The following is a 9,237-nucleotide window of genomic DNA, read 5'->3' as shown; positions in this document are numbered from 1 at the left end:
CTTCCCCCCCCGCCGCCGTCACGTGCCTGTACCCTAGCTGTCACCTCACTATTCCTTGGCTAGTGCCCTGGCCAGCAAGGAAGCTAGCATCATCACTGCACATGGTGAACACAGGGAGAGGGACAACAACAAAGACAGAAAAAGGGAAAACAACTTAACACTGTCCCTGCTGAAAAGCACCACACAGCTGAAGATACGGCCCTAGGACCACGAACACAGCAGAAACACAACTGCAAACAGAGAGCTCTTTACTCCAGGCTGGTCATCATAGATTACTCTATCACCGACAGTCAGCTGATGGGTCATGTGACTTTTTAAAGGATGGTGGAAGTGGTCACCACCCACATCAGCCGACTAGCAACAAAACAGCTGCCAGCTGCTGAGAGTAAAAAAACTACATTTAAATTATAGCGGAACCAGAGCTGCCACGACTCTAAAAATGAATCGTGACAGTACCTCCCTTTCAACGACAGGCCTCTGAACGTTTATTTCCATGCATGTGTTTGCCAAAAGATGGTGAACTCTTTGAAGAACAGGCAATAGAGGCATCCCCCGTGTCACTAAACTCATACCCCCGCTATACACAGACGGAACTACCACCCTCCCCTGATACTTCCTCCTATAAGGACTTCGGGACTCAGGGTTTACTTGTGGTGAGGGTTGAGTCTTGCCCTACTCCCTGGTAGCACCTTAGCTGCCCCCCACGGAAGAAGGGGTAGATTTGAAAAGGACGGCAGAGATGGTAGCTCCCAGGCATCAGTTCTTACAAGATTGGTCCCAACTGACTACTTCCCTGAACTGCCAGTTTATGACTGGATTGTGACTTTTCAGCCAGGGAAGACCTAAGACGATGGGAGTTGGCATATCCTTCAAGATGTAGCACGACAAAGAGGCTTCATGGAGTCCTTATATGCAGGTTAATATTATCTACGACTTGAGTCACACTTCCCTGGCTGAGTTGAACAGAGTCAATTGCCTGAATGGTAATGGGTCTCGCCAGCGTCCAACTGATCAGACCATGGGTCTGAACAAAGCAAGAATCCACCAAATTGACTAAAGCTCCACTGTCCACAAGAACCAGTATAGTCTCAGTTTCCCCACCAACCACCACCTCAGCCGTAATGGTAAACTGAGATGTAAAAGTGGAGGAAATATACACACCCTGGTCATCTCCACACAACCAGAGGTATGCTGCTTTTGAGATGAAGTACATACTTTGGTGCAAGCTGGGAAGACATTGATGTAATGATCAGTCAGACCACAGAAGAAAAAACATGCCCCAGTCCCACAGCGAACCGCAGGCAACCTAGTTTGAGAGAAGGCTCCTCCCACCTGCATGGGTTCGTCCGCCTGCACTAGTTTGTCTACCTCCCTAGAAAGAACAGGTGGTAGATTTGGTGTATTTCTCTCTGAGGAGTTGATTCACCCGGATAGCAAGGGCCATCGCGACCTCCAACGACCCAGGAGTAGCATACTGCACCAGAGTATCCTGAAGTCTAGCAGACCCTGACAAATGGCTCCTAAGAGCAGGGTCATTCCAATGCATTTCAGTGGCCCCTCTCCGAAACGCCGAGCAGTACTCCTCAGCCAGCTGGCCTGCTGCTTGATTTTATGGAATCTAGTCTCAGCCAGGGAGACGCCATCAGGATCCCCATACATAAGCGCCAGAGCCACAAAAAACTCGTCCACCGACTGAAAAGATGATGAATCAGTCGGCAGGGAGAAGGCCCAGGATTGGGAATCACCCTTGAGAAGAGAGACTATAATCCCCAAATGTTCCTCATTCTTTGAAGTACGAGGGCGAAGCCTGAAATAAATTTACGGTCTTCAAAGAAGCCTGTAAATTGTGTCTCTCCCTCCAGAAAATCTGTCAGGGAGAGATATTTTGGGTTCCGGTTGAGCCAGGACTTGAGTCGAGACCAAGAACCCAGTTACTTGGGGAAGCTGCAGCACCACCTGAGTCCGTAACTCAGTAACCTCATCCAGAGGATCTGGATCAGGCACGCAAAGCCCTCAGCCTGAACCATGGGTTCACCGGAAAAAAATAAAAACGACAGCAAACAACACAACTTACACCAACAGGATGGAATGGGAAGAGGAAGGCCCTCACAGTAGGGAACAAGGGATGGGGCACTTCCTTAGCTCCAACCTGTGCCTGTCCCTAAACTCCCCTAATGCACCAAGCGGGTTCTTTCCCCCGCTGCCGTCACATGCCTGAACCCTAGCTGTCACCTCACTATTCCCTGGCTAGTGCACTGGCCGACAATTGCGCTAGAATCACCACTGCAGATGGTGAACAACACGGAGAGGGACAACAACAACACAGAAAAAGGAAAAATAGAACTTAACTCCGTCCCCGCTGAAAAGCACCACACAGCTGAGGATACGGCACCAGGACCACAAATTTCACAAACACAGCAGAAGCACCACTGCAAACAGAGAGCTCTTTACTCCAGGCTGGTCTCATAGATTACTCTATCACCGACAGTCAGCTTATGGGTCCGTGTGATGCAATTCAGATGAAACCCCCAAGGGATCAATTCACAATAATGAGGCAGCAGAGTTACTCTGCACTCCGTATGGTCTATGTTTGGCGGTGTCCTTTTTTCCCCGAGGTGCACAAAACTGTGGCAAATGACACTTATGCAGGCCTAATAAAAAAAAAAAACCCAACAGCATCGGATCACAGGTGAGACAGCATCCACAGTACCTCCAATTGCCTAATTATAAGGAATCTTCCGCCAGGGGTTCCGTCTAAGGCTACTTTTACTTTTGCCGTGTTTTTTTGCGGCCCATTTTTGCGGGTCTTTTTTGTGGGCCGTATTGCCGTAATTTTCACGGTATTCCGCAAAAATGGGCAGCAAAAATCTTCTCGGATCGCCATTTTTCTGGTTTGGGAAAGTAGGGAAAAAATAAAAAAAAGGGAGTTGTCAATAAAATTTAAAAAGAAACAAAACAGGAAATTGTCAAGGAACAGTAAAGAAAAATAAAAAACCTCCAGTGCCATTTTATTCTGGTCTTCACAGTGTGCAGAGCTCTGTGTCCTGTTTGTCGCAAACTTTGGCTTTCAGTTTTCTGACCATGTCGAGGCATTTTGAAGATGATGTGATTCTGTGTTGGTTGCCTAACCAGCATTTAGAGCATGAGCGGAGAGCAGCAGCAGCAGCTGCACTTGCACCAGGGAAGCTGAGGGTGCACCCAATTCTGGCGCAGCATTCATGGAAGCGTCATTTCCACACGCTGTACAGTGACCTGCGACAGCACCCGGAGAAATTCTTCACATACTGCCGTATGTCCGTGGATACTTTTGATTTGCTGTTGTCAGAGGTACGGTGTCATGTCGGACGCTATTCACACCACAGCGTCCGGCAGGCAGCGGTATTTCCATCTCCGTCCACTATAGCCTCAGTGGCGCCGGCTTGATTTTACTCAGGTTATCTGGGGTTAATCTAGCTGGAAATCAGGTGGGATGTTTGGTCACGCCCACGGTCTTTAAATAGTCGTGCTGGCCTGTGGGCGTCGCCGATTATAGCTTGTGTTTTATGCCAAGTGGTTCCGGTCTGGAGAGGAGGTGTTGGAGAGAGAAATTCATATCTGGTGGCGTATGATCCGTTGTTACCTTTTCGCCTTCCTATATTTGTGCTTTGTTTTGCCCTGTTCACATCACAGTATTGTCCTGTGTGTTTGCGGCGCGGTGTGGTTTAAGTTCTCCCTGTCTGTCATTACTGTGTGGGCTTTGGTGGTTTGACAACTCACTGGGTGGAGGGTGGAGGGTTCAGCTTAGGGCTGAGCAGGAGATAAGGAAAGGTTGGAGGCTCAGGCATTTGCACCATTAGCAAAATCCCTGGGTTGAGGGTCAGACAGGGTTTTCCCTAGTTTGAGGGACTCCGCAGGGGCCCCGGGTATTTCAGCCTCCTTTGACCTAAGCCCCGCATAACATTATAATCGGCCCAACATTTTTCCATGGATTCCATGACTTCCATAAACTGCCAGTTGGCGGCGCTGTCCTTACAGGTCATCGAGTTGAAGGGGGCAGTTCAGCAGCAGGGCCTGGTTGGAGCTAATGTGCAAGCGGCTTCTGCTGGTGCAGGTGCAGAGCCTAAGATTCCGCTGCCTGAACGATTTTCTGGGGAACGCAGCAAATTTGTCATCTTTCGGGAGGCCTGCAAGTTATACTTTCGCATGCGCCCGGTCTCCTCAGGTAATGAGGCTCAGCGGGTGGGTCTGGTGTTATCATTACTGAGTGCAGACCCTCAAGCATGGGCGTTTTCCTTACCAGCTGACTCTGCTACGTTTCATTCGGTTGAGAATGTTTTTTCAGCACTCGGGCTCATTTATGATGAACCCGACAGATTGGCTTTGGCAGAATCTAAAATCCGCGCCCTCCGTCAGGGGGAACGTATGGCGAAAGACTATTGTTCAGAATTTTGCCGTTGGGCAGTAGACACACAGTGGAACGACCCAGCGCTGCGGAGTCAGTTTATTCATGGGGTTTCAGAAAGAGTTAAACAGGCCCTCCTGATGTATGAGACTCCTGCATCATTAGAGTCTGCCATGAGTTTGGTTATTCGTATTGATCGCCGTTTGCGTCAAGGGGCGCAGGAGACGCTGCCCCTGGGGGAAAGCAGGGGTGCAAGTGTGGTTGCTGCAGGTGAGCCTACGGAACCTATGCAAATCGCTGGGGTATCACATGTGCAGCGTCGCGTTCCTGGGTTCAGGAAGCATGGAGCATGTTTTTACTGTGGTAAAAGAGATCATTATGTAAATGCTTGTCCTGTGCTACCAAAGAAAGTCGCACCGGCGGAAAACTGGTAAGCTCAGAGGGTATGGAGGAGGCCCAACTGAGTGTATGCATATCCTCCATGATGGTATCTCAATGTATGCTCCCTGCCAGGGTTATTATTGCGGGCAGAGAGTTACCCATATCAGTGTTTGTGGATAGCGGTTCCACCACCAATCTCATGGATGAGGAGTTTGCACGCATGGCAGGTTTTAAGATCGAAAAACTCCCTCATCCTATTCGCGTGGTTACCATTAATGCCGCTCCCCTCCCACAGGGGGAGATTACGGAGTTTGTAGCTGAGGTTAAACTCCACATTGGGGTCCTACATTCTGAGTGGGTTACATGTAGGGTACTCAATAATCTCCCAGCACAAATGGTCCTGGGTTTCCCATGGTTGTCCAAGCACAACCCGGTGATTGACTGGAGAACCCAGGACATAGTCCAGTGGAGCGGTTTCTGCCAGGAAAATTGCTTGGCCACATGTGTGTCCGCCGTGAAGTCCAGCCTTCCGGAGGCATTGCTGGATTTTGCGGACGTATTATCTGAGAGGGGTTGCTCAGAACAACCTCCACATCGAGCCTATGACTGTGAGATTAGGTTAAAACCCGGGGCTAAATTGCCAAAGGCGAGGATGTTTAGTATTTCTGGTCCGGAGAGACAAGCTCTTAAAGACTACATCGCGGAGAGTCTAAGTAAAGGGCACATCCGGCCTTCATCCTCGCCTGTAGCAGTGAGGTTTTTCTTCATTAAGAAAAAAGATGGGGGGTTACGCCCGTGTCTGGATTTCCGGGAGTTAAACCAGATTACGGTCCGTGATCCCTACCCGATGCCTCTGATCCCTGATTTGTTCAACCAGGTGGCTGGTGCGAAGTGGTTTTCCAAACTTGACCTCAGGGGGGCATATAACCTCATAAGGGTCCGTCAGGGGGATGAGTGGAAGACGGCATTTAATACCCCTGAGGGTCATTTTGAAAGCCTAGTTATGCCATTTGGGTTGACAACCGCTCCTGCTGTTTTCCAACATTTCATAAATGATGTATTCGCTCATGTGCTGGGGAAATTTGTGATTGTGTACCTGGATGATATCCTCATTTATTCGAGCGACCAGGACACTCATTTAGAGCATGTCAGGCAGGTGTTACAGCTGCTCCGTGAGAATAAGCTCTATGCTAAGCTTGAAAAATGCGTATTTTTTGTTCAGGAGTTGCCTTTTTTGGGATATATTGTATCCGCCGCAGGGTTTAAAATGGACGCCGCGAAGGTGCAAGCGGTGCTGCGATGGGAACGGCCTGATAATCTAAAAGCGCTCCAGCGGTTCCTTGGGTTTGCCAACTATTATAGCAAGTTTATTAAGAATTTCTCTACTATAGCCAAACCGCTCATGGACATGACGAAAAAAGGTACCAATCTCGCTATCTGGTCTGAGGATGCGGTGCGTGCATTTGAGCTTCTGAAGAACCGTTTTGCTTCAGCCCCCATTCTGGTGCAACCGGACGTATCTAAACCTTTTACGGTGGAGGTCGATGCGTCTGAGGTGGGAGTGGGGGCAGTACTGTCACAGGGCTCGTCCTTGAGCAATATGCGTCCATGCGCCTACTTCTCCAAGAAGCTGTCGCCTGCCGAACAGAATTACGACATCGGCAACAGGGAGTTGTTGGCCATCAAATTGGCTTTTGAGGAATGGCGACACTTCCTGGAGGGGGCGGCCCACCAGGTCACAGTCATCACCGACCATAAAAACCTGCTCTATCTGGAGTCGGCCAAGCGTCTGTCTCCCAGGCAGGCTCGCTGGGCATTGTTTTTTACACGTTTTAACTTTCTGGTGACTTACTGTCCTGGGGCTAAAAACACCAAGGCGGATGCCTTGTCCCGGTGTTTTCCGGGGGGGAGAACCTCGGCAGGATCTGGTACCCATCCTCCAGGAAGGTGTAGTGGTTTCGGCTCTCACGACTGAGGTAGAGGCGGAGATTGCCGAGGCCCAGGAGGAGGTACCGCCAGGACTTCCCGCTAATAAGTCGTTCGTACCCCTTCATCTTCGTCTTAAAGTGTTGGGGGAACACCACGACTCTGTCCTGGCCGGTCATCCAGGGGTTAGGGGCACCTTGGAACTGGTATCGCGCCGCTTCTGGTGGCCAAAAATGCGGCAGGACGTGGTCTCGTACATGACAGCTTGCATCACGTGCGCCAGGGCCAAGTCGCCCAGAACCCGTCCTGCTGGCACTCTACAGCCTCTGGGGATACCTAGTAGGCCATGGACAGAAATCTCCATGGACTTTATCACGGACTTGCCTGCCTCGGCGGGGAACACGGTCATCCTGGTGGTGGTTGATCGATTTTCGAAGATGGCGCATTTTGTGTCGTTGCCTTCCTTGCCCAACACGAAGACGTTGGCTCAGGTCTTTGTGCAGGAGGTGGTCAGACTGCACGGAGTTCCGTCGGACATAGTGTCTGATAGGGGTACCCAGTTTGTGGCGAAGTTTTGGAAAGCTTTTTGCTCACGATTGGGGATCAAGTTGTCTCATTCGTCAGCGTTTCATCCGCAGTCAAATGGTCAAACTGAGCGCATGAACCAAAATCTGGAGCAGTATTTGCGATGTTTTGTGTCTGACAACCAAGAGGAGTGGTCGACGTTCCTTCCCTTGGTCGAGTTCGCATTAAATAATCACCGCCAAGAATCATCGGGAGAGTCTCCGTTCTTTTGTGTTTATGGGCACCATCCTCAATTTTGTACCTTGCGTCAGGGGGGCTCTGGGGGCGTCCCAGAGGAGGACCGGTTAGGAGTTCAACTATCATCGGTCTGGAGGAGTGTGAAACAGCGATTGCTGAGCATGAGTGCAAGGTACAAACGTGTGGCTGACACTAGACGCGTGCCAGGTCCGGACCTGTGTGTGGGTGATTGGGTGTGGTTTAGGTTAGCTACTAAAAACATAAAACTCAAAATTCCATCATTGAAATTGGGTCCAAGGTTTATTGGCCCTTTTAAGATTGCTGCCATCATTAACCCGGTTGCTTATCGGTTGGAACTTCCTGCGGTATACAGGATACACAACGTGTTTCACAGGGCTTTATTGAAAAAGGTGGTAGGCTCTGTAGACACGACGCCGATGCCACCTCCAGTCATGGTGGATGGCGATTTAGAGTTTGAAGTCTCCAAGGTGGTGGACTCTCGAGTACTGCGCCGTTCTCTTCAGTATTTGGTACACTGGCGGGGGTATGGTCCGGAGGAGAGGTCTTGGGTACCAGCCTCGGATGTACATGCGGATCGGCTGGTCAGTTCCTTTCACCGCCGTCATCCGGACAAGCCGGGTCCTATGAGTCTTGAGGGCCCTGGGGTCCCTCGTAGAAGACGGGGTACTGTCATGTCGGACGCTATTCACACCACAGGGTCCGGCAGGCAGCGGTAGTTCCATCTCCGTCCACTATAGCCTCAGTGGCGCCGGCTTGATTTTACTCAGGTTATCTGGGGTTAATCTAGCTGGAAATCAGGTGGGATGTTTGGTCACGCCCACGGTCTTTAAATAGTCGTGTTGGCCTGTGGGCGTCGCCGATTATAGCTTGTGTTTTATGCCAAGTGGTTCCGGTCTGGAGAGGAGGTGTTGGAGAGAGAAATTCATATCTGGTGGCATATGATCCGTTGTTACCTTTTCGCCTTCCTATATTTGTGCTTTGTTTTGCCCTGTTCACATGACAGTATTGTCCTGTGTGTTTGCGGCGCGGTGTGGTTTAAGTTCTCCCTGTCTGTCATTACTGTGTGGGCTTTGGTGGTTTGACAACTCACTGGGTGGAGGGTGGAGGGTTCAGCTTAGGGCTGAGCAGGAGATAAGGAAAGGTTGGAGGCTCAGGCATTTGCACGATTAGCAAAACCCTGGGTTGAGGGTCATACAGGGTTTTCCCTAGTTTGAGGGACTCCGCAGGGTAACCAGGTATTTCAGCCTCCTTTGACCTAAGCCCCGCATAACATGCGGCTTTTCAAGGATGCCAGAATGCGTCGGATATCTCCGGAACAGCGGCTTATTGTGACATTGAGGTAATGACAACCTTATTTTAAATAACTTATTTAGTATTTTAATGTTTCGTAATAGATTACTGATGTGTACCTCCCCATTTTTATCCGGGTCAAAAAACCGACCTTCTCCGGCTCAAAATTTTTCTATTATAAACATTATTTTTCTATTGTACTAATGGCTATTGCTGACAGGAATTATAATTTTGTAATGGTCAGCATTGGGGCTTATGGGAGCACATCTGATGCAAGGATCTGGAGTAGCTCTCGAATTGAGTACCATTTGAGGAACAACCAATTAAATGTCCCCGAACCTGCTGCATTACCGGACTACTCCGACCACCAATTTCCATATGTCCTGGTTGCTGACAAGGGTTTTGGACTCTCCCCAAATTAACTGAGGCCATTTCCCCAATGATCTTTAGATTACTGAAAGAGGATCATTAATTAT

Source organism: Dendrobates tinctorius, unplaced genomic scaffold, assembly GCF_039654945.1.
Source record: "Dendrobates tinctorius isolate UK_male_01 unplaced genomic scaffold, ASM3965494v1 ptg000074l, whole genome shotgun sequence".
NCBI lineage: Eukaryota > Metazoa > Chordata > Amphibia > Anura > Dendrobatidae > Dendrobates > Dendrobates tinctorius.
Note: the sequence above shows the minus strand (reverse complement) of the source record.